Below are 25750 nucleotides of genomic sequence, written 5' to 3'. Positions count from 1 at the left end.
AGGATCTTACGACTTCGATTGACAAAGTAAAAGGGAAGATCACGAGGGAGAACCATGACTGTCAGTAGTAAGGTTCCCTCACTATGAGTCATGCAAGAAAGATATCAAAAATTTTCAAGGCAAGGCTAAATTTGCCAAGAAATTTTCAAGTATCTTGAAAAGATATGAATGGGATGTATGCCCCCCTACGTTAAAGCGATCGCACACGCCTCACTGGGGGTGATTGCTTTAAGGTAGTGATACATATAAGAAATGAGAAAGGAAAGGAGCACGTTATCGCAAGGATTTAGCCCCCCAAGTGTGAGATAAACCCAAGGATAATAGACACAACACACAAAGCACAAGGTGACTTCACTTTCCTCGGGGTCAGTATGCTGTATGATAATTCATGTATATATATCATATGTATGTATGCATAATTGTTCTTCATTCCCCAATCAAGGAAGGTCACCTAGAAGAAGGGAACACATGTGTCTTTTGAGTCAACATGAGAGAGATCGAGAGATCTCAATGCTTTGCATCATCCTCAAGTAGACAACACTAAGGACAACAAATAGAAGAATGAGAATAACACATAGAAGAAGTAACAAAAGAGAGGGGGAGAGAATCTTCTATGCTAATGAAACTAGTCTAGCACGTCATCTACCCCCCGATCTTGCTGATCAATGTTTCGGGAAGGCAGGGAACACGCTAGAGGAGGAACATCCAACACAGCAGATGGAGCTATCACAAGATCCAAACAAGGGCTATGTTCATGTTCCAAGCCACGTTGTTCTTGTCTAGGAGCTAGGATAAGTGCTTTAGAAAATTCATTAGATAAATGGTTATCAATATCAACAAGTTCATATTCACTGTCAGAAGCAAGAGAAGTAACATTTTCACCATGAATAACATTTTCATCTATATCATCATCAAGATTTATAAAAATAGGATTTTTGACTCACACAGGATCAAGACCATCATGCATCTTATGTTTAGGAGATTTAGGCTCAATGTCCAGCTAAGGAGAAAATGGAATAATGCTTGTTGAAGGTTTTTTTGGAGATTGCGAAGTTTGAGCCCTAAGACGACGCTTTCGTCGGCGTTCACGTGCAGAACGATTTCGTCTAGTCTTAGTAGGAAGTTGAGAAGATTGAGGAGGAGGAATGTTCTCATCCTTATCACTTGGGTGTTTAGGTTGTGGTCTCTTAGGCTGGATAATAGGAGAAGAAGAAGGTCTCTTCTCTCTATAAAAGGCAGGAGGAGGAACTGCTCCATATAAAGGAGGAATATTTGGTTTAGGAAGAAGACCAAGTCCATCATGACGAGGAGGTATAGGTCTACTCTTAGAAGGTTTATTAGGCATAGACATAATCACATCCATGGGAACGGGTTGGGAATCTTCTTGAGGAAAGACATTAGTTTTATCTTTCAAAGGGAGAACTTCCTTCTCAAGAATGATAGGAATATCAAGTTTAGGTGTTCTAGGTTCACTTAGAGATAGGATCATATCTGTTTTCCACTTTTGATAAGATTTGAAAAGATGATCACTTCGCGGAGGAAGAGATTGGAATTGTTTAGGCCAAAAGTAATCAATAGGAACGCTAGAAGTTCTTTCAGCTGGTTTAAAGAGACTATGATTGACAATAACAACTTCACCATTATGGGGAAATTTCAAACACTTGTGAATAGGAGAAGCAATAGCTTTCATGGAAGATAGCCAAGGATAGCCAAGCTTCACACGAAATTGTTCGGAAGAAGGAATAATAGCAAAGTTCACATCAAGAGATTTGTTATGGACCTCAATAGGCAATGTAATAGAACCAATTGCAGGAGAAGAAAATGCATCAAATAATTTCACAATCACATCTATTTTGTCATAAATCACTTGATTCAATTGCAAAGTAAAAAGAAATTCTTCAGTAATAACATTAATCATGCACGAAGGATCAATAAGCACTCCACGGCAAGGTGTATTCTTAACTTTTGCAACTATGTATAAAGGACCATCAGGTGCCCTAATGGTTTCACTGGAATCAAATGTGATGGAAGGTTCTTTAGGGATTTCTTGCTGCTCTACAAAGTTAATCACATTCGGAGTCATAGACACAAGACCATCAGATGAAAGAGAGGAATCATTAGTCTCAATTGCATTAGAGGTATGAGAAGGTAATGGATCAGTAAAAATCTAAAGATTTTGGTTAGGAGGAGCTACAGATGTGTTGCCTTTATCATTCACTCCAGAAACAGAGATAGTATTATTATCAATCAAATCTTGAATTTTACCCTTTAAAGAAAAACATTTTTCAGTATCATGCCCAGGCTGACGATGAAATTGACAAAAAGATTTGTTATCAAAATAAGGTGAAGTAATCTTTGCAGGATCAATTTGCCTTATAGGAGGAAGAGTAAGCACATTTTGTTCCAATAACTTATTCATAATACTATGCAATGATTCATTCAAAGGAGTATACTTTCTTTCTTTCTTGAAAAATTTAGAAATAGGAGGCACACCTGATGCTGCATTCACATTGTTGTTGATGATGTTTTCATTGAATTTGATGGAATCTCTGTTCGGTTTAAACTTCCCAAATGGTTGTTGACTGCTATCACCCTTATCACTCAGAGCCATAGGATGTGATTGTTCCATTTGACTCATAGTCAGTTGATAATTGTGAAGAGTTGCACACAACTGTTGGAAAGAAGTAAACTCAGAAAACAGAAGTTTGTCTCAAATATCTTTTTGTAAATTAGAAATAAAGATTCTTTGAATATCATTGTCAGGCACTGGAAAAGAAATTTGAGCATACAAATGCTTATATCTACCAATGAAATTAGTCACTTTTTCTTTAACACCTTGTTTACAATGCATTAAATCAATCAAAGTAACTTTAGGACTTATATTGTTTTGAAATTGTTGAATGAAAGCATTTGCAAGTTGTTCAAAAGAAGTAATAGAATAAGAAGGCAACGAGCAATACCATTGTAGGGCTTTGTCTCTTAATGTTCTAGTAAACAGTTTTACAAGCAACCTTTGGTCATAAGCAAAATCAGTACATATTGTTTGAAAAGTCTTAACATGTGTTAGAGGATCACCTTTACCACTATAAAGCTCCAAATGCGGGATTTCAACATGTTTAGGAGGGATAGCTCAAACAATGTCAAGAGAAAGTGGGCTCGCAACATCAAATGTGGGCACACTAAACTTAGATTGATTCATAGAGGCAATTTGTTGCTGTAAAGAAGAGACAGTTTGTGCAAGATTGTTAATGGTCGCTTCAGTCGAAGAATTCATATTGGATGTGTTAGATTGAGACGGAGGTGTTATGTTATTGAAAGAAGGTAAAGAGTAAGGTGGTGGGACTCTATGATAATTAGTCATAGGAGATGATTGGACAGGAGGAACACTACAAGGAGGAATAGAATGGTTAAATGAATTGCCCCCTTGCGTTATGTTCATTTGTGGAGATATTGAAGGAATGAATGAAGAAGTCGGATTAAATGAAGGAAGAGGGTTAATTGAAGAAGAAGGGTTGCCCCCATGACTGGTGATCATAGGAGGAATGTCTTGTGTAGAAGTAGCCATTATGTTTGATGTAAAGGTAGGTATGCTAGCAATAGGAGTTGTCAAAGGAATAGAATGATTGACTTGAGTAGGAGGTTGTGTATAACCCAAATTTTCAGCACAACTCTTCATAGGCATCACATTCGAATCCACAATGTGTGCAATACCACGCAAAATATCAATTCCATTCTTATCACTTTGAAGCATACGTTTTAGACCCTCAATTAAAGGAAGAGCTTGACTATCAGGGTATTCTTGAGACATCCATTGTCGAAAATCGTCAAATTGGTTATCCAATTTTGAAAGTTGTTCTTCAGAAACCTCATGGAGAGCTTCTTCATCATTAAGAGGATTAGAGGAATTACCCATGTCCTCGTTAAAAAGGCTATTCAAATTAGGTTCCATCTCCTCGGTAATTAAACCTCGGAAAGACTTAATTCTACGGCTTCGTCTAACGGGAATAGTGTAAGTAGGGCTTATTGTTGTAAAACTCATGCACTAGAAAGAGAGAGAAGATTTTGAATTTAGAGGTAGCAATTTTCAGTAAAATCAGCCAATCTTCTGGATTTAAGCTGTTAAATGCAATCACAACAGTCTCCCGAAATTTCAAAAAAAATGTCCGGGACCCTGGTGCCCGGAGTGCAACACGGTCCTTGCAACTTTTTTCAAAATTTGCAGGGATGAAAGGTATGATGATTTTAAAGCTAATCTGAAAAAATTGAGTGATTTTACGATCTGTAGATAGGCCAAATTAAAGTTGCAATCTCGAAATTGAACCCTACCAAGATTGTCGAAAAATGCAAAATTTGAATTTTGAAAAAGAGAGGGAAACTAAAATTTTGAATTTTATGATTTTAGAGGGAATGTCAAGAGCAATGCAAATTTTGAAATTTAAAAATTGACTCAATTTCACACAAAATTCAATTTTGAAAGCGGAAATTAAAGTTGTTGTAATTAAGCACTTAATTTCAAAAGTCACAAATTGTAAGAATTTGAATAAAGCACTGAAATTTCGAATGAATGCAAACACACTTTTCAGATTTAGGACAATAAGAACACAATTTTGACACAAAATTTCAGTTTCAATGATTTTTGAATGTTTAAAAACCTTAATCCAAGCAATCACAAGACCAACTTTGACTGTAATTTTGAAGGTGTTAAAATTGATAAAATCAGTCAAAATTCTGGATTTTAGCAGGAAAATGCAGTAAGATCTTACTCCCGAAATTTCAAAAAAATGTCGGGGACGATGGCGCTCGGCGCCACGGTCCTCGCAACTTTTTTCCAAATTTTCAGGGATGAAAGATATTGTGATTTTATTGCGGAATCCAAAGTTACAGCTGATTTGGAGATGTTTTGATCAGTGAAATTATCAGTCAAAGGTTGAATCAAGAAGGTTTCAAAAATTAGGGTTTTGACACTTAACCACTTAATTTTCAAAATTAAAGCACAAATATGAATTGATAATTTGTAATAGAAGGATAGATCTGAAACAAGAATTAACAATTAAATATTTCACAAGTTCAATTACTAAAAAGAAATTTTAGGGTTTTTATGCAATTAACCTCTAAAATTTTGCCAAAGATCAAACATGGAAATGTAATCAAGGAATCCAATTTTCAGATCTAACTATGAATAATCAGAAAGGATGTTCATGTTGGGTTCACCAAAATGTAAAGCGGAAAATTGCGATCGAACCCTAGTTGCTCTCCCCTCTTCCAACTCCAAGGAGAGAGAAGGGAGATTCACTAGGGTTGATGGTTTTCACTTAGGGGAGAGACTTTACATTCAAAAGAGGGGTTGAAACCCACAAGATCCAATCCCACGCAATGCAAGATTGGATGCTAAATGTGTTTCAAGGGTTAAGAAAGCAAGGCTACCCTCTTTTGTAAAGAATGTGCATAGAGGAATTAAGCTAGGAATGCATAGAAAGTGAGAAAGATTCGCTTATAAACTGAGATAGGGATATAGGATGAAGCTGCGGACCTGGAATTAGCAGTGAAATGTCGATACGGCACTGTCCTGCAAATTTGAGCAAAAGTTGTCGGGACGATGGCGCCCGAGCGCCACGGTCCTCCGAAAAATCTGCGAAACGAAGGGGGATCTATTCGTCTCTGCACAAGGATTCCAGATCTTCAATTTCAGCCGCGTACCTGCAACCTACACACAGAAAAGCGAAGATGATTGGGGGGTTAGGGATTAGGGGTTTGCCTTTAGGTCAAACCCCGGTTTTGGAATTAACCAAGAAATGAGCAAGTGCTGTAAATGTAAATGTATGTAAAACAAGTACTAATACCTTGTTCTAAGGATGTTTGTATCCTTATGTGCGAAGGTATAGATGTTGTTGTTGTATGTTGTAGCATGTAGTATGTGATCTCCTCTTCAATGGTTGAATCCTTGTCTTGAATGCAACACTTAGCCTTGAATGGAGACTTGAAATGATCAATTGCTTGAAGGAATGCTTGAATGCTTGAATGCTTGAGTATAATTTCCACGCCTTTTCCATCATGTCGAATGAAAGAGGAAAATGTAGTTTATATACTTGTCAATTAGGGCTGATAGACTGATTTTCCCGACCTTAGGCCGACCAGGAAAGTTTAATTTCCAATTTGCAAACAAAAAGACCCGAGACCCCTTAGGAGACCGGGCCCAAAATAGGACCCAGGGACCAGGGCGCTGGGCGCCATGGTCCTGGGGACCAGGGCGCCCTGAAGGACCAGGGTGCTGGGCGCTCTGGTCCCACCTCCCGGGACAGCAGGGTGCAAGGAGGTTCAGGCCAAGGTGCTTGAAAAATGCAGTTTTCAGTGTCGTGAGCAAGTTTCAGGGTCTCCATTCATGTTGTGTGTTGCGTCGCCATCGTGAAGACCGAAATACAGTCGAAATTGCAAGTGTCGCAATTTTAGGACGCTACAGTAATATTCTCTTATTGGCCAGTAAGTGAATATTATGGGTCACAAATGCCACCAAGGTTTTTCCCACACTGGGTTTCCTCATTAAAGATCTTGTGTTATGGTGTTTTTTTCATGTGGATGTTTCTGATTCTGTTTATTTCATTAATTCTTGCATACCGGTATACTGCTATTTTATGTTCTGCATGTTTTAACTTAAGAAATACTACTCACCAATTAGATACTGATTCACCCCCCCTCTCAGTATCTATGGGAATCCTAACAATTGGTATCAGAGCCTGGTCCTCTATTTTTAGAAGCCTAACAGTTTGAGGAAGATCTTGACACCGGTAAAGATGGAAAATTTGATGAAGCAACTTGAAGGAGCTCTTACTGACTATGATGCAGAGAAGTTGAAAAATATCAAATTAGAAGATGATTTAAGAGCAGCTCAGGATATCATTTAGGCACTTCAAGAAAATCTTACTGTTACAAGAAATAAGAGAAGAGAACTTTGTGAAAAATTGCAAAATGAGAATGATGAAAAGGAATCACTTAATGATATGATAAGGAAGCTGAAACAAGAGATCATGACAACAAAAAATAAAATGCAGGATATGACTATGAGATTTTGCAAAGAGATTGAGGACAGAAAGAAGAACGAAGAAGAATTGACCAGAAGACTAAGTGATGCAGCAAATGAGAACACAAGACTTAGCTATGAAAATGACATGTTGAAGATAGATCTGATGGATACTCAGAATGACTCAAATGAACTAATGAGACAAAAAAAAATCTTGAAAAGGGAATTGGAAACTGCAAATCAACATAAAGAAAAATTCAAGAAAAGCTCAGAAGAACTTGGTACCTTATTGAAGAATCAAAAACCCAAAGGTGACACTTTTGGAATTGGCTTTGAAGTTGGAGAAAGCTTTGGTACTGCAAATACTCAAGATCACAGCAAACTGGTAAGACCACCTAATGCTTATAAATTCAATGGAAAATGCTTTAACTATAATAAATATGGTCATAGGGCAAATGAATGTAGATCTAGGAATTATCAAAATATCAATCCACCCACCGGTCAATGTTCCAAATGCAACAAAGTTGGTCATAACTCTGAAAACTGTAGAATGAATGTGAGATGTTATGTTTCTGGAAGATTTGGACATCTATCTAATAAATGCTAAACACAAACCGGCATAGGTTATGGGAAAGCTATTCAGAAAAATAATGTAGCTTGTTATGCATGTAACAAGTTTGGGCATATTGCTAAATTTTGTAGAAGTAAAGGTACACCGGTAGACAACAAAAGTGCTAGCTTGAAAGGTAAAGAAAAAGTTGAAGAGGTTAAGCAAGAATTCTCAAAGCAATGGATTAAAAAAGCCGATCTAAATATTGGGAATACTCCTCCATCGGTAGAACCAACAAATGCCTCATTGGCAGGATAGAGTAGTGCTCCACCGGCAAGAAGTTCTTCATCTAATTGAGGAAAATTTTCTTGAGGGTTTGGCAATCTAATGACACATGTGCTATTATTCCCTCGGTTAGAGATAAGAAGTTGAAAATCACTTATTACCGGCAAACAATGTTAAGTGAATACTTAACCAGCATGCAATTAATGTGGTAAATAGCGAAAAAGACTTTATAAAATAAGGTTTTGGATCCATTTCATTTCATTGTGATTTCAAACTTTCATAGAGTGCGAAGATTCTGAGCTAAGGCATTTCGAGAAAGGAGCAAGCACACTCCAAGCAATCATCCATCCAAGATAGAAAAAGGTATTTTATCATGGCATCCACCTCTGCAATTGAATACATAGAAAACCCTACTATTGGGGAAGTAATGAAAAGACCTAGGCCCGTATTTCAGTTGGTCCCCGAAATAGCAAAGAAGGATGATACCGTAGGTGCATTTTCTCAAATCCCTAAAGGTGTTGTATATGATGAAAACCCTAGAATGTATATTCACTACAATATTGAAGAGTTAGGAGATGAGGAAATCAAAACCATGTATAAAACTGAGATATGTGATGATACCGACAATGTTAAAATTGAACACAAAGTTATTGAAACCCTAGGATTCACAGAAATCCTTAGCATTGCTGAATTTCCTAAGGATGTGATTAGGATAGTGTTAAGCAGAGTTCATGGAGAATTTTTCTGGTTAGATGCAATTCATTAGATCACCAAGGAAGTGGTAAAGGTTGTCACAGGGTTACCGACCACCGATAGAAGACCAGACAAAAACAAGAAAGTTTCAAATGATTTAGTCATAGACCTAACAGGTGCAACATTTGATAAAATATCTCTAAGGGTTAACGATGTAAAGGATACAAATGTGAGATTCTTAAGTATGATATTAGGTTACAAAGCCACTCATGCTAATAGACTTAACTCAGTTTCAAGTTTATGCATTAAGAGTGCTTATAATATGATAACAGACAATGCAAAAATTGACATCTGTGAATGGTTAAAGGATGAACTGATAGACAACCTTGGAAAGATAAAGAAGGACAAGAAAGGAACTTTCAGATTTGGAAATCTGTTAGTATGTCTAATGCTTCATATAACAAAACAGGTTCCCAGTATAGGATATAAAGAACTAGGATATGACATACTGGTAGGAAACTAACAAAACTGTTCAATACCATGGGTGAGAACAAGGAAAACAACATTCATGACTTTTTCCAAGCACTAAAGACAAAAATGAAGAAAAGGACAAGGTTATCTCAGAAAATTGTAGATAAATACAAAGATGATATATGCTTTGTTATTAAAAAGGATGAAATATGGATGGAAGCAGTCATCCCAAGGACAATCTAGGTAATAGAAATGGGCTATGAGACAGATGACCACATAGTTGAAACTTATGCCAAAGCACTTCTGGAAGCCCCCAGTGAACCTAAGGAGGAAGTATTTGGTAGTGCTGAAATAATAGAAAAACAAATACAGTCCAAGAAAAGAGTGAAGAAGGTAGAGGCATTTGTGAGAAAAGGATCCAGACAAGCAAAAGCCATTAAGGAAGATGGGTTGGCAGCCCCACAACCTGAAGCTCATCTATCACCGGTAGGTACTTCTTTAGAAGGAGACATGCCAGCAACCTTTAAAAGATTTGTTAGGAAAATAGATCCCTCACCAGCAACCACTCCCTCACCTAGAAGGACAAGGCAGAAGCAACAAGCTGTGAGATCTCCTGTCAGAAAGGTCACACCTAAAAAGAAACTGACTCCTAAGAAAAAGAAAAAGACAAAAATTGACTTGGCACCTCTAGACATTTGCTAAATGAGATCACAGAGGAAGGAAAAGTAAAAAACATAGGGAAAATTTATGACACCCTATCTGCTGATGAAAAAGGGCAAGTTGAGGAGAGTGTAATATTACATATGGACATGTTCAAAAAGTTTTTGATGGAATTCTTAAATGAAATTCCAGATGATTTATACAAAAGACTTGAGGCCAGAAGGCAAGGAGTAATTGAATTAGACAAGAAAATAAAAATAGAAAAACTACTTGCTGTATATCCGATAAACTCCCCAAAGGAAATTGATGATCTAATAGCTTAGGCTAACCGAATAGTTTTCTCCACTGCACACTGACATATTTCACTAATGGTAGGAATATTTACAGAAGTTTCAGAGGAAACAAAAGATGGTTGGGACATATTTTTGCTTGAAAAAGAAAAACAAGAAGAATACAGGAATCCCAAGCCTATTAAGGTATATCAGAAGGATAAGGACAAAGGGAAAGGCAAAATTGGTGGACCTCCAAGCATAAAGGTTAAAGACAACCTACCTCCACCTGTAAAAATTACAACCCCTGAAAACCAACCAGCAGCTGAAAGCATGGATGTAGAGGATAGCAATCCAATTCCTAAAGTCCTATACACTGTAAATGTTGATACCCAAAAGATCAACATAACAGTTGATAAAGATACAATTGAAAAATCAGATATGGCTAAAGAGCCTCCAGTAACAAGAGATACAGAGCAATCGATAGAGGATACAGGGAAAAAGATGGAATCTGAGGCACAAACAGAGAAACCGACAGAGCTAAAGGCTCCGAAATAGGCTCACAAGGAAACAATGCCACCGATAAGCAATGAAGCAGGAAAACCAGTGCCAAAGGAAATGCAGACACAAACTAACCTGCCAGAGGTCAATACAAGCATGGTCACTTCCACTGGTACTCAGTTTGTTGGGTCATCATCAAAGTCAACAAATGTGACTGAGGTATTACTTGAATACATTAAGAAAATAACTGACTACAGTTCACAAGCTTACAAAGCAATAGATGATTCAATACGAATTTTGAAGATAATTGCTCCTTATTGTAATATAGATAATAACAATTCTTTAGGATAGTTGGATACATTATGTAAATACATTTCTAGGAATATTGAGAAAATAAAGGAAGAATCTGTAAAGGACATGGTAGAAAAGGAGAAACAAAAATTCTTTGAAGAAGAAATAAAGAAGTGTAATAGAGACTTTGACACACTTCTACCGGAACTGTGTAGTTTGTTAAAAGAGTATAAAAACTTGTATAAAGACACATGCAAAACAAACTTCCTAACTATAGATATTGACAAGAAAATAAGCAAGACATGGGAAGAGATAAACAAGCTTGCAGATAATTTTGTCAACTCATCGGATTCACTATCTGTTTTTGAAGATAAGTTAGCAAATTTTGAGGAAGAATTGCTTAAACAGGAAAGAGAGAAAGAGACAATAATAAACAAGGCAAAACACTTGAGATCTAAACTGAGTCCAAGATTGGACTATCTAGCATCTCCGTGGAAGGAAATCTCAGAGGCATTAGCACAGGGAAGTAAAACACCGGCAGAACAATTGCAGCATCTCACCGGTACTATGAAGAGGATTGAAACAGCAATAAAAGATAGCAAAAAGTTTATGGATAGTATAGACTTAATTTTGGGCTATCTTTTTCAGATAATAACTACCCAACTACAAGGTTGAGGATATGGATAGGTATAACTACAAACTCTACTAACATCTTGACAACCTTTGTCATTGATGCCAAAGGGGGAGTAGTAGGATGAGAAAGTTCAAAAATAGGAATCATATGCTCAGGGGGAGCCCTTCATATTTTTGGTAAACATTCTTTTTGGTATTTTTTTTGGACTACACATTTTGGACACTTTTTGAAATTTCTCATGAGTGTTGCCATCAATGCCAAAGGGGGAGATTGTTGGCATATGGACAGTCCAATGAGATATTGTGTGTGATTGAAGGTTTTGTCATTGATGGCAACCTTGCAATCCTATGGCACCGGCAAGACATCATACTAGAAAAGCATTACACAAGCAAGATAGTGCACCGGCATCAACAAGATCACTCTACACTGGCACCGACACAGAAGAAAAGATGTATACTGGCATAGAGGCCGACAAGATTTTTGATATGTAATATTTTGATTATTATTGTAAGTCAACTTGGAAAATTGTAAAATGACTCTTGTATATAAAAGAGATCATTGTAGAAATTTAGAAGAGTAAGGAAGTGAGCATAAAGAAAATTATTAGGCAGACCGAATGTGCGAATTATAGGTCAAGGGTATATGTAAAGAACAGAGTTAGAACTAGTATTGAATCTGGCATTGAAGATGCTATTGTAAAGCAGTACAGTCATTGGATTAGTATAATCCTCATTGTAAGTCAGTGTGACTTCTCATTGAGCAATGAGCTCTAGGTAGTTGGCCTTCCTACATGTGCAGGCCCCTATTGTAAGTAATATTCTCTTATTGGCCAGTAAGTGAATATTGTGGGTCACAAATCCCACTGAGGTTTTTCTCACACTAGGTTTCCTCGTTAAACATCTTGTGTTATGGTGTTCTTTTCATCTGGATGTTTCTGATTTTGTTTATTGCATTAATTCTTGCATACCGGTATACTGCTATTTTATGTTCTGCATGTTTTAACTTAAGAAATACTACTCACCGGTTAGATATTGATTCACCCCTCCCTCTCAGTATCTGTGGGAATCCTAACAATAGTAGCAGAAACATGTAGAACATATTGCTAGATGGAATGGTGTATTTACAAGGAGACTTTCTTTTTAAATATAGGGTGATGTGAACAAGAGAATGTCAATTCAAACAATGGAGTTAATAACTATATATGACAAATTCTTCATTCAATTTCCCAAGTTCACCTATCTTCGGGTAGGTAGTTACAAAGGTGAACCATTCAACCTACCTAGGTATGCCTTTGATAGCTATGTACTCATAGAGGCAAGTAGGAAACTAGCTCATATTGATAAAAGGTTGGGGGAAAAACGTGAATCTGGAGTTGCCTTTGCTATTGAACTTGGATACTACAACTATAAGTCTATATCTGATGCTTTAAATTTGGAATTGGAATTTAAGAGGATGAACCTGCAGCCCTATGTTGCTAGACACAGGTTTCATAGGAGAGGTTATGCTATGGAAAACCTAAATGTGGATGACCACTTCTGTCATGAACCTAGTTGGAATATTACTGGGAGAATTGTAGCGATGAAAATGAGGTAAGGAGGAGACTGTGGTCAAGATTTACTCTACAACAGATAATCACCATGAAGCTTCCTATCAGTGTATCCAGAGAACAAGAGGAAGTAGGGGAAGATGTTATGGATCCTGAATTCAACAAGGAGGTTCAAGGAAAGCCAATCCCTGAGATTGACTGGAATAAAAAGGAAGATGATAATATCCAAGCTAAAACTTTTAACATTGTAAGGAGAACTGAGAAGTGGTTGAGAGACCAAAAATTTAAGAAAGGATCACTCATATCCTCCCATGAACTAAGAGTTAATTCACATGCTATGACTCAACTTCCTATTTCTTCCACTAATGTAATTATTGATATTGCAGGTGGTTCAAAGTTCATTGTTGAAAAAATCCAACCCAGAAGATCAAAACGGTCACCGTTAGGTTCTACAGCATCCCGAGTAACTCGGTCAAGGAGCAAGAAGAAGAGTAAAAAGCCAAAATTGAGCCAGATTGTTGTGGACCTAAATCCAAGTGAAGAGGTTGAAGTAATAATGGATCAATATGATTTGGGTGAACCTGCGGTACAAGGAATGGACATAGGTAAAGAAACAGAGGGTGAATTGAATCCCATGAACACTCTGGTTATTACCAATTCACAAGATACTCAGACAGCTCCTCCATCCAAAGAACCTGCAAACACACTGCGATGGTTAGAAGCTATTGTTGGGAAGAAATGTAGTGTGGCTCCAATTACAATCCCTATAGAAGATATGGTTGACAAGTGTCTTGGAAAGGTGTCCAAGCCAAAAAGACTCAAAATACAGACAATGCTTGTGGTAGATGAAGCAACAGGTCATTGGATGGCTGAGATAGCCAAGCCTATTCTAGATAGAGACTTAGACAAAGCTACCAAGGATGACTTTAGAGTAGAAAAAATGGATCTGGGGGTTTCTTCATGAGTCATTGTTGTTAAACACTTGGAGTCTTCCACGAAGAGAATGATTTCTAGATCATTGAAAGATGAGAATGATAAAAGGGAGCTGAAGCAGATCATCACTCAAATGGCTGAATATATCAATGTCATTCATAATCCAAATCCTTAGCCCTTGTCATAGGTGGCAGTGTCATTTGATCATAAATCTCCAACAAATCAAAAGATGTTGGATCAAGTTCAAAGAAACAGAATGGTCGCGAAAATGTTCAATAAATGGCTGGATCTCATAATACAACAAGGTTCAAACTATATTGTCAGTTTGGTGAAAGTATATGATGTTGTAATAACTGTGAGCAAGAAATTGGAATTAGAGGTTGTTGCCTCAGAGAAAGAAAGGACCAAATGGGTGGTAGTTCTTGCACAGATGAATGATATACAAAAATTTGGATTGATGAAATTCTTGGCTGAAAAACCCATGGAAATATTGGATGACAATGTATTGTATGTAACAAGGAAAAATGTGGAGTGGAGAAATTCAATTATCAAACAGGGTCACGAAGAATCCACTAAACTGCTAAAAGGATTGACAAATTTAATTGATATAATTCAAAAGGATCTTAAATGCATTGACATCCGACTTATGAAAGATAATGCTCAGACAACCGAAGTTGCCTCAGATATGACCAAAATCTTTGAAGGAAGGATACAGTTCATTCAGAAGACAACATCCTTAACTACAGATGATTTCTCATTAGTAGCCAGGATTGAGTCAATTCTCACGGTTTGATCCGATCATCTAGAAGTGCACAAGGAAATGGTGACACAAGTAAATATGGACAAGGAGGTTTCGGAAGTAATGAATTCAGCATATTGGACTCCCCTATTTTCAAGTCATCCTGAACTTGTTTGTGATACATTTAGAGTGGCGTGGTGTGCACAGTTCTGCGGTGAAATGGGATAAACTAGTGGCTTCCTCTGCCATGGTGGAGTGATTATCTATTAGGGGATGAGTTGTCAGCCTTTGTGTGGTTTTTATTTTAGTTTCTCTTATTTTAAGAAAATGGTTTCTTTAACCTATGATTAAAATGAAGTTTTTACGTAACAAACTATGTGCCTGGAGGCTATTTAAGCGAGGAAGTAAGTTTATGTTAAGGTTCAAAAAACTGTGATTTTTCAGGGAACAAATAAAAATCTATTTTCTGTGAATTTCTTAAAACTGGAATGACTGGTTTATCAATGAAATGTTATGGTGTGTAGCCTTTGAATCTATGTATTTGAGGATTGGCGATCTTTCTTGAGAAATCAGCTAATGTGCATGATATCATTTTGCTATCAGTTATTCCTATGTTTTCTAGATTCATTGTTACCATTATTTGCAAGTAAAATTCATTGTGGATTGGGTTATGTTGATCCCCTTTTTCATGTGAGGCATGAGAGAGAATCGATCAGAGTTCATACTACTATGCATTTACTTTTGCTCTGAATCTATGAAATGAACATGTGTGGAAATAGGAGTCTGTGAGCTCTTATTTGGAAATTGATCATCAGAATATTCTCTTAGTTTATTTTAAAAACATTCCTGTGTGTTGATGGATGAATGCTAAAACCTTTTCACACTTTCTAGTTAAAAGTGTCTTCATTTCAAAGTTTTCTGCATAAAATTCATTGCAAATCATTCGAGGAGTTGCCCTTTAATGTAGAGGATGGATTTTTAATTAGTTCCTTCAACTGTTGGTTTATTTGTTTTCTTTCTTAAAGGGGTGTACAAGGGTCATATTATTATTCAAAGAAAGAAAACATTATAATTCAAAGAAAAGGACAAATCTGTTAACCAACACCTATATAAGCAAGTTCTTATTCATTTTATGTAACAACTATTGAACATTTTATCATTCATCTATTGATGAGAATATAGTTTATTCTTGTCCTATATTTTGTCTCTCTATTTTGTACTTTTAATTGAGCTCTTGATCTTGGAAAAATCTCACACTTTGGCATGTGTGGATTTAATTTAGCTCTAGTGCTATCTAGGATATGGACCAATTTCATGAAACGTGTTGGTGGATGCTTTTGATGCGCTTCTGGGATATTTGATTGATTGGATAATGTTTGTTTTGCCTTAGTTCGACATGGTTTATGATTTTATTTTAGGATTATGTAATGGATCTATTGAATTTTCATTTGGGTGGCTGAGCTAATTGTTTAGGTCCAAGGTTTGTATATATATGTGTAAGATCTCATTGTAGAATATAGTCAAGGAGAGAATAATGTAATAATCAGTTGTACAAAGGATTTGGTTGATCATAGGTGATCGAGCTGGGTTCATGTAAGAGGTTTTATACCTTTGATATTGATTTTAACTAGAACTGTAATCTAGCATGTTTGATTCTATCATAGGTAGTTCTTCTTTCCAAATTGTTGTCCAAATATTTTGAGGTGTTTAACATCTTTTGTAGTCAGTGAGACTTCATTGTGATGAATAGTCCACTCTAGGCAGTTTGCCTCCCTACATGTGCAGGCCCCTATTGTAATCATATACTTTTTGTAGAAGTATCATCTGACTGTGGGTAGGGTTTCCCACCCTAGTTTTTCCCTTTACTAGGTTTTCCATGTACAAATCATGGTGTTATGTGTTATGGTTGCATGGTATTGATTCTGTGGTTTTCAATTAAGCTTTAATACTTTATTAGTTATTTTGATATATGTTTTCTTATATTCTTGTAAAAGGTTTTAAATGATTTAATTCGCATTATCTATTGACAACTGAATCATCCCCCCTCTCAGTTGTCCACTAGTTATCCTAACAATTGGTATTAGCGCCTAGTCCTATTTTTACTGAAGCCTAACTGCTTGAGGAAGGTCCTATGGAAACTAATAGTTCAAGTACTATTTACCACTAGGACATCCCTACGCTTGATGGTACAAACTATGGAGTATGTGAAATTTGGATGGAGACTCATTTAAGATACATTAGAAAGGAGAATTGGGAAATAACTCAAAAAAGTTACACTCCTCATGATCCGGCATCTGGGAATCCTACACCAACAAACTTGGAAAAGAACATTGAAAATGACTGCAAAGCTAGAGAAGCCCTCTTAAGCACCTTATCAGATTAGCAGGTCATGGGATTATCAGATAAATCATTGGAAAAATCTATATGGGACAAGTTGGAGACTCTGAATGAAGGTGATCCCATTGTTAAAATTGCAAAACTTGAATGTTACCCGGTAAGATATGAAAACTTGAAGACGAAGGAAGATGAAATAATTTGTGCATTTATGGAAAGGGTAAATGAATTTGTATTAGGAATCCAGTGATGTAGTAGATCTTTGAGCGAGGAGGAGATTGTTTCAAAAGTATTAAGGGTTTTTCCACCGACATATAAGATGAAAGTAATTGCAATTAATGAGCTAAGAACCATGCTGAATTCTTCTGTTAATAGAGATACTCTTGTTGGGAAGATATCCTCTTTTAAGCTTGAATATTTTGGTCCTCTAGGAGCTACAAAGATTGATACTGCATTTAAGGCATCTATATCATCAATCGACAAGCAAGATTGGAAAGTTTTGTATGCAAAGGAATTGGAAGAGATCAGGAAAGAAGAAGAAGATCTTGAGAAACTTGAAGCCCTATTTGCTAGAAGGATACCTAAAGGTCCAATGAGAAGTAAGTATCAAGGAAAATCTCCTTTAAAATGTTTTGCATGTAATAAGATAGGTCATTTTGCATCTAGATGTCCTAAAAGGAATTCAAATTGGAAGAAAAAGCAAGAAGATATTTTAAGCCTAACCCTGAATATCAGATCAAGCATAACTACAGGAGAAAAAAATATAAAACATACTACTATGCTGATGAGGAAGGAGTAATTGATGACTCAGAGGAAGAACCGATAGGAGACTCACCTAGTGGATATGACAATGGAAGAGAATGGGTATTTTATGCTATAAAGGAAGGCGGTCCGAAACTAGTTATCAAAAATGAGGAAAAGGCCCTTCCAGAAAATGTTGAAGACAAAGATGAATGGGTAATAGACATTGGATATTCTCATCATATGACAAGAGACAAAAGAAACTTTCTAACCCTGCAAAAATTTGATCGTGGTCAAGTAAGATTTGGTAATAACAAAGCAAGCATGATCAAAGGAAGAAGAATCATTTCATTGGATGGTAAGCATGACACTGAAAATGTCTATTATGTTGAAGGTTTAAAGCATAATTTTTTGAGTGTAGGATAGTTGGTAGAAAGAGGATTCCAATTACAATTCAAGGACAGAAAGTGAAAAATCATTAACAAATCAAGATTGGAGATTGCAACTAGTACACAAACAAAAGGTAGCATCTTTCATTTGAACTCTAGTGAAAAAACATGTTTGATTGCACATATTGATGAAAGTTGGCTATGGTATAAGTTGTGTCATATAAATTTTGATTGCATTGTAAAGATCAGTTCAACTAAGGTAGTTAGAGATTTACCTAAGATTTTGAAGCCTCATAATCCGGTATGTCAGGAATGTAAAATGGGTAAGCAAATCATAACTTCTTTTAAGAGAATACCTGATAAATCTAATGATATTCTTGATTTGATTCATACTGACCTATGTGGTCCTACTAATACAAGAAGCTTTCAAGGAGATAGATATTTCATGTTAATCATTGATGACTGTTCTAGAATGACATGGGTTGCTTTTCTAAGGGAGAAATTTGAAGCCTTTGAGAAATTCAAGATCTTTAAAGCTATGGTTAAGATAGAGATAGATGAAAATCAAGTGTCTGAGATCAGATCAAGGTGGTGAATTCAACAACTATTGTGAGAAAAATGGCATTAGGAGATATTTATTTGCACCTCGGACACCTCAGTAGAATGGTATTGTGGAAAGAAAGAACATAACCATTTTGGATGTAGCCAAAACAATGATGATGGAAGTTAATTTTCCTCATATCTACTATAGAGAAGAAGTAAGTACAATGGTTTATAAATTCAATAGAGTTCATATCAAAGGAGATACCAGTAAGACACCTTATTAATTATGGTTTGGTCATTTCCCTAGTCTTAAGTATTTCAGAATATTTGGAAGTAAGTGTTATATTAAAAGACATGATTCCATTCAAAATTTTGACCCTAGATGTGATGAAGGAATATTTCTTGGTAATTCAACTCAATGCAAAGCATATAGATGTTATAACAAAAGATTGCAGAGAATTGTGGAAAGCACTAATGTGAAAATGGATGAGTAACACAAAGACCAAGATAAATCTTATGATAGAGAACTAGCAATCAAAATAATCATAACTGATCTGGTAATGCCTGTACTAGAACAAAATGTTGAAACAGTTACACCAGAATCATCAGAAAACTCAACTATAAATGAACAACAACAAACAGAACTTGAAAATTAGAAAACACCAAGGTATGTAAGGCTAAATCATTTTGAAAATCAGATCATTGTAGACAAAATCAAGGGAGTTATGACAAGAAAAAGATTGGCAAATGAAGAGGTAAGTTTCATTTCTCAGATTGAGCTCGCATCCATAATTGCATTTTGTAAAGATCAATGTTGGATGAAAGATATGGAAGATGAATTAGATCAAATAGAAAAGAACAATACTTGGACTTTGGTTCCCCAACCTGAAAATAAGAATGTCATTGGAACTAAATGGGTTTTTAGAAACAAATTGAATGAGGATGGACAAGTGGTAAGAAACAAGGCTAGATTGGTCTACAAAGGATATTCTCAGAAGGAAGGAATTTATTATGGTGAAACTTTTGCACTGGTATCTATAATTGAAGCTGTTAGACTATTTCTTGCTTATGCAGGCTATAAGAACTACAAGGTCTATCAAATGGATGTTAAGTGTGAATTTCTGAATGGATAACTTGAAGAGGAAGTCTTTATTGAGTAACCTAATAGATTTTGACTGATAGATGATAAAAATATGATTTACAGGTTAAGGAAATCCCTATATGGATTAAAACAAGCTCCTAGAGCCTGGTATACAAGGTTGGATAAGTATCTTTTGAAGCTTGATTTTATAAAAGCTAATACTGACAGTAACCTATATTATAAGATGACTAATGATGATATTCTCATTATTGAAGTATTTGTTGATGATATCATTTTTAGAGGTGAAGAAAAATTATGCATGAAATTCTCTGATAATATGAAAAATGAATTTGAAATGTCTATGACTAGAGAAATAATATTTTTTCTAGGTTTGGAGATTTTTTTTTTTTGATTGGTAATTGGCCGAAGCCTGAATGGCTTTTGACTAAAGCTATGAACCAGTGGGGACATAGTAAGGGGCCCCATCCCCATTACATATCTTTGAATTATTATTATTATTATTATTATTATGTTTGATTAGATTGACCCCAAAACCTTCCCCATCCTATGGAAGGCAAAGAGTCACGATTTAGAATTCCACTTCAGATGTCTCTACTAGAAATTGAACTTGGGTCTCCATAGTGAGAACCTAGTGTTTTAACTTGTTAAGCTCAACGCCTTGGACTTTCTAGGTTTGCAAATTACTCACACTGACAAAGGCATCTTTTGTTAGGTCCCGAAGACAACTAAGAGGGGGGGGGGCTGAATCAGTTGTCAAATAAATTCAAACCAAAAACTAATTAACCAGCTTGATACTTAATATCGGTAAACCAGTTAAGCATGGCGGTAGACAGTGTTAATAGTAAATTATTATACTGGTAAGGATTAATGCATGAAACATAAACATAAAGTCATCCACAACACATAACACCAATATTTGTACGTGGAAACCCTGTAAGGGGAAAAACCACAATGGGAAACCTTACCCACAATCAGATGATACCACTGCAGATAGCAAGTGTACATAAATGGGGTCTGCATATGCAGAAAGGCCAACAGCCTAGAACTCACTGCTCAATCACAAAATGGGAGTCACACTGACTATAGTTGGATGGTTAAATCCAATAAGAATGTACTGCACAAAAATAACATCTTCTTATGCTGGATTTAGTACCGATGTAATGCTGATATGCTTATACAAAAACCTAGCTTCACCTTCAAATGATGTCTTTGTGTATACCTCTGCTTGATCTCACATATACTTTCACTCAATTCTTTTTTTTCGCATTCCACACTTGATCTTACAAATAAGATCTTACATTTATACCATACCCTAAGACCAATTTTAGTAGGTCAGCTCTACAAGATATTACAATAAAACATTTTACATACAATATAATATCCGATGCAATAACTGATTGAACATGTCAGCTTAGTGCATTTACAACAATAATAAATCATCTCCATATCGTGCCATTCTGATCTGGAAAAGATAAACCTGCCAGTGTAACCCTAGATAACCTAGACCTATTTGCCAGTAAAAGAAAATATGCAAATATGAACATACCAATGATCAATTCTTCAAAACAAAGTGTCCACACGATGTCTTCGACATTACCAAGTGTCTTGCATATCATTCTAGGTACCGATGAACATTATATCCTGTCGGTGAACCATATATCAGTAACTGTGCAATAGTTACTTGCTTGCTGGTGAATGTTGTTGGATCTGAAAGTGCTAGTTTTCAGTAGGTGTTGACATCAATGACAAAACCATACCAAAATACCAACATCTTTATCTATCAAACTAAGTATTTAAGAGAATTATTGAAGAAATTTGGTATGGAAAATTCTAAACTGGTTAGTACACCTATGGTTACAAGTGAAAAATTGTCAATTAAAGATGTATCCCCTCTAGTAAACCCTACAAGATATAATTCCATGATTGGTGGTTTGCTATATTTAATTCAAACTAGATTGGATATAATGAATGCAATCAGTATTGTATTAAGATTTCAAAGTAATATCATGAAAGTGCAATAAAAAGGATATTCTGGTATTTGCAAGGAACAACTTAATATGGTTTATGCTACCCTAAAGATGATGACTTTACTTTATATCCATATACAAATACAGATTGGGTAGGTGATGTTGATGATCGGAAGAGCACATTCGGTGGAGCATTCTTTCTTGGAAAAAAGTTGGTTTCATGGATCAACAAGAAGCAGTCATGCATTTCTTTATCTATTGTTGAAGATGAATATGTCGCAGTAGCAACTAATTGCACTCAAGTTCTATGGATGAAGCAAATGTTGAAGGATATACAAGTGAGTTTTAATGATATGATTGTTATTCATTGTGATAACTTTGCAACTATTGACATATCAAATAATCTAGTATTTCATTCCAAGACTAAGCAAATATCAATCAAGTATAACTTTTTGAAGGAAAAGGTGGAAGCAAAAGAAGTCATATTGGTTTATGTGAACTCTAAAGAACAGATAGAAGACATCTTCACTAAACCTTTATCCTAGGAATCATTTGAGCATTTGAGAGATAGATTCAGGGTTTCTACCCCTCTGGTAGAGACTTAAATGATGCAGATGTTCATCAGTGTGGTATGAAATATCAGACCTATCCTTTTATTTGGATTAATGAAATAATGCTACTACTCAAAGGGGGTAATCAACCTTGAGATATAAAGTTTTCATATTCTTTTTTATATCTATGTCATATCAATTGCATTGATATAAAAGGGGAAGTAATATATGTGAAAAACCTATGTGTAATGCCCCTACCCTAGTCGAACTTGTAAAACCCATTTGACCTTGGTTGACTTCCTATGTGGCATTCTTGAATGGTAGGTTAACCGTGATGCAATGTGTAGTTTAGATAATATAAATAATCATGCATACCTATTATTGTGCTTTTGCATCGATTCTTGTGTATATGTAATTGTTTCCTAACTCTTGTGATAAATCTCAAGCTAACGCCTTCATTGAATATGTATATGTATATCTATGCTTGTGTGATTCATGGATGCAGGAGATTGCAGGTACAACACCACCTAGGGAGAGGTTCATCTCCTATGGGATTCGCAGGTTTGAGTAAACCTCCTCCATCCTCAGAATTCGGAATTGGGGGTCATAAAACTCTCATCTTGCCTTAGCCATGGTCAGGTGAGTGTCGTATGTGGTTCGTGGGGTTTTCTTTTCATTGGGTTGCGTGTCGTGTGATTTGGTGGACTTCCTCGGTTTGCATGCCTAGCGCGGGGTAAGTGGAGTTTGTTATCCTAAGTATCTAATTCAATTTAATGTGAGGATGTATGCATTAGTAATTTAGAAATTTAAAATAGGTAGTTCCTTTTATATGATTAATCATTAATTTAAAGAGATCACTTTAATTATAATTGTAGCAAGCTTAAAGCATTTAAATTGAAATAATGTGTTCATTTACGCATTAAAAGTTGAGGAATTAGAATAAATAAATTTCTTTCATGAGATTAGTCATTTATTTAAAAATGTCACTTTATTATGTTATAGCGAGTCAATTTAATAGTTAATTTTAATAATAATGGATTTAATGAGTTATGCGTTTTAGAAAGGAAAGATTTAAAGTCATTTGGGAAATAGAAATAAATTAATCATATTCGCATTTTGGAAGAGAAAGGGTAAATTTTATTATTTAAAGGAAATTATTCTTTTTACTTGTAAAGTTGATATAGTATAACGGATTGATTTTTTGAAAATTTAAATTAATTTAAATACCTTACCCTTGTTAATAGTTCAAAATATAAATGTTAGCTAAAGTAATATGGAGAAATTAAAATTAGAATTAAATAAGAAATAGAGGCATTTTAATTTTAATTAGAAAAGAGAATAAGATGTATTGAATAGTGGAAAGGAATGATTTCCATTTTCACTTTCTTTTATTTTTAAAAAAATAAATAAATGCCTAAATTCGAAATTGAAAATTAGGTCAAAAAAAAGAGGTTTCTCATTTAACCTAGTTTTTGAAATAGTTTTGGGGGTTCTTTCTTTTTGTCATGTTTTGGGAAAAAAAATGGTTTTGGGGGAAGGAAGATGGAGAGATTTTCGAAGCATGGATTGTTCTATAGGTGGGCTCTTCTTCAAAATTCTTGCCAGGAAAGCTAAAGGAGGTAGGTTCTTGTTATCCCTTATTTCATTGTGAATCAAACAAAAAAAAAAATGTGTGTTTGTTCCTTCCTCATGAAATTTTATTTGTTTTAAAAAAAATCCACATTGGTTGTGTTTTGGATCAAGCATGTTAAAGAGGTTTATGGGTTTGAATAGATCCTGCCCATTTGGAAGATTTCTAGGGTTTTAGGAAATCATGGCTGCTGGAAAAAAAAAAAAAAGGGTTTCCCCATCATGTTATTTTTAGTTTATTTTCATCCCAATAAATGGGGATTATTGCACTGTTTTTCTTTTCTTTTAAAAAAAAATCAAATTTAAAAAAAAAGGGGTATAGAAGAGAATGCAAAAAAAAAAAAATCGAAATAAATTCGATTTAAAAGGAATTAAAAAAAAAAAAATAGAAAAAAAAAATGTAAAAAAAAATGTTTTGGGCGGCTAGCATTTGAGGGCGAAGGAGCCGAGGGCTCTACCCGCGCCCTCCTCCCCATAGGCCATAGGGACCTACAGCCACTAAGTGGCCCGCAGGGATCCCTGCATTCACTGTGGCCGCAGGGTAAAACCTGCGACCACAGTGGCGGCAGGGAGAGTCTGCGTCCACAGTGGCCGCAGGGAGAGTCCCTGTGCCACCATTCGACAGCGAGGGAGCTGGGGGTTCCCGCCTCTTCTGTGTTGGAAGGTGGGCCCCACAGTGTCCCCTCCCTTTTTTTTTAAAAAAATTTACTTTTAGTTTTATTTTATTTATTTCATTTTTTTTAATAAAAAAATAAAAATAAAATATAATAGTACAATAAAAAAAAAAAAAATTGATTTTAATGACAGTGTTTTTTTTAATATAGTTTTTTTTTAGTTAATAATTAATTTGTTTTATTGATGCATATATTTAACGTGAAGGTTAATTTTTCTATCAATAAATAATTAATATGAAATTCGTACGTTATTAAACGATATTTTTAAGAAAATTTATATAATATATCGAATAGTAAATAATAACTAGTGATCTTTAATTAATATAGTATTCAGGAAACACATAGTGATTCTATCTAAGCATTCTGAGAACTTAGAAATAGGAATCGAAAATGTTAAAGTATTTAAAGTTCGCCATGGAAATTTTGAAAACTCAACCGATATGCTAACAAGATCATCAGAAACTTAATAATGTGTCGATTGGAAGTTTGGAAGAAAATGATACCTTCTTTTAGTAAAATAAATAGTTTAGTTATTTCTTCCCCGATGATGTGAAATAGATAATGGAAAAGATGGCAAGTTTATTTTATGTTTTCGCATTGTGTTAAGTACTGGCAAGGCTTGCTAGGTTTGTTTGGACTCTGTCATCTGTTTACTTGTGTTGGTCTTGGCCAGTTACGTCCCTAGTCAGAGTATCATCAGTCATTAGAACCTGTAATTGCTTGAAGTGTTCAGTTGGATCCACTTCAAAAGGGATCATTATGTAAATTTCGACCGAGGTGTCTATTGTATATTGGTTGTGTTTGCCTAAGTGGCAAGGATGTAAAAGACATGTAAATTATGTATTCCTAACGAAATTAAATGCCAGAGGGGTCTTGCAGTTGAGCAGACTCGGAGATGTAGCCCTTTAGGGGTGAACTCCGAGATCATATCTGTGTTATGCGATGTTTTAGCTTCCTTTGTTTCATGCTTAAAGTTATCATGTATGGTTGTTATCTTGTATAAGTGTATGATGGGAATTTAAAGAATTTAAATCAAAGTGTATAAAATTATTCATCTTGATAAATGTAGTAATCAGGCTCCTAAAACATTGTAATTATGATTATGGAGAAATATTTTGTTTATGTTAATTAGAAGTAGTAATAGTGGAAAGAATCTTGCTAGGTTACCATTATTGGATTAACTTGTTATTAAGCATGTAAATCGAACGAATGTGAATGGGTAACAAAGTTAGA

Source organism: Cryptomeria japonica, chromosome 5 (assembly GCF_030272615.1).
Source record: "Cryptomeria japonica chromosome 5, Sugi_1.0, whole genome shotgun sequence".
Taxonomy (NCBI): domain Eukaryota; kingdom Viridiplantae; phylum Streptophyta; class Pinopsida; order Cupressales; family Cupressaceae; genus Cryptomeria; species Cryptomeria japonica.
Note: the sequence above shows the minus strand (reverse complement) of the source record.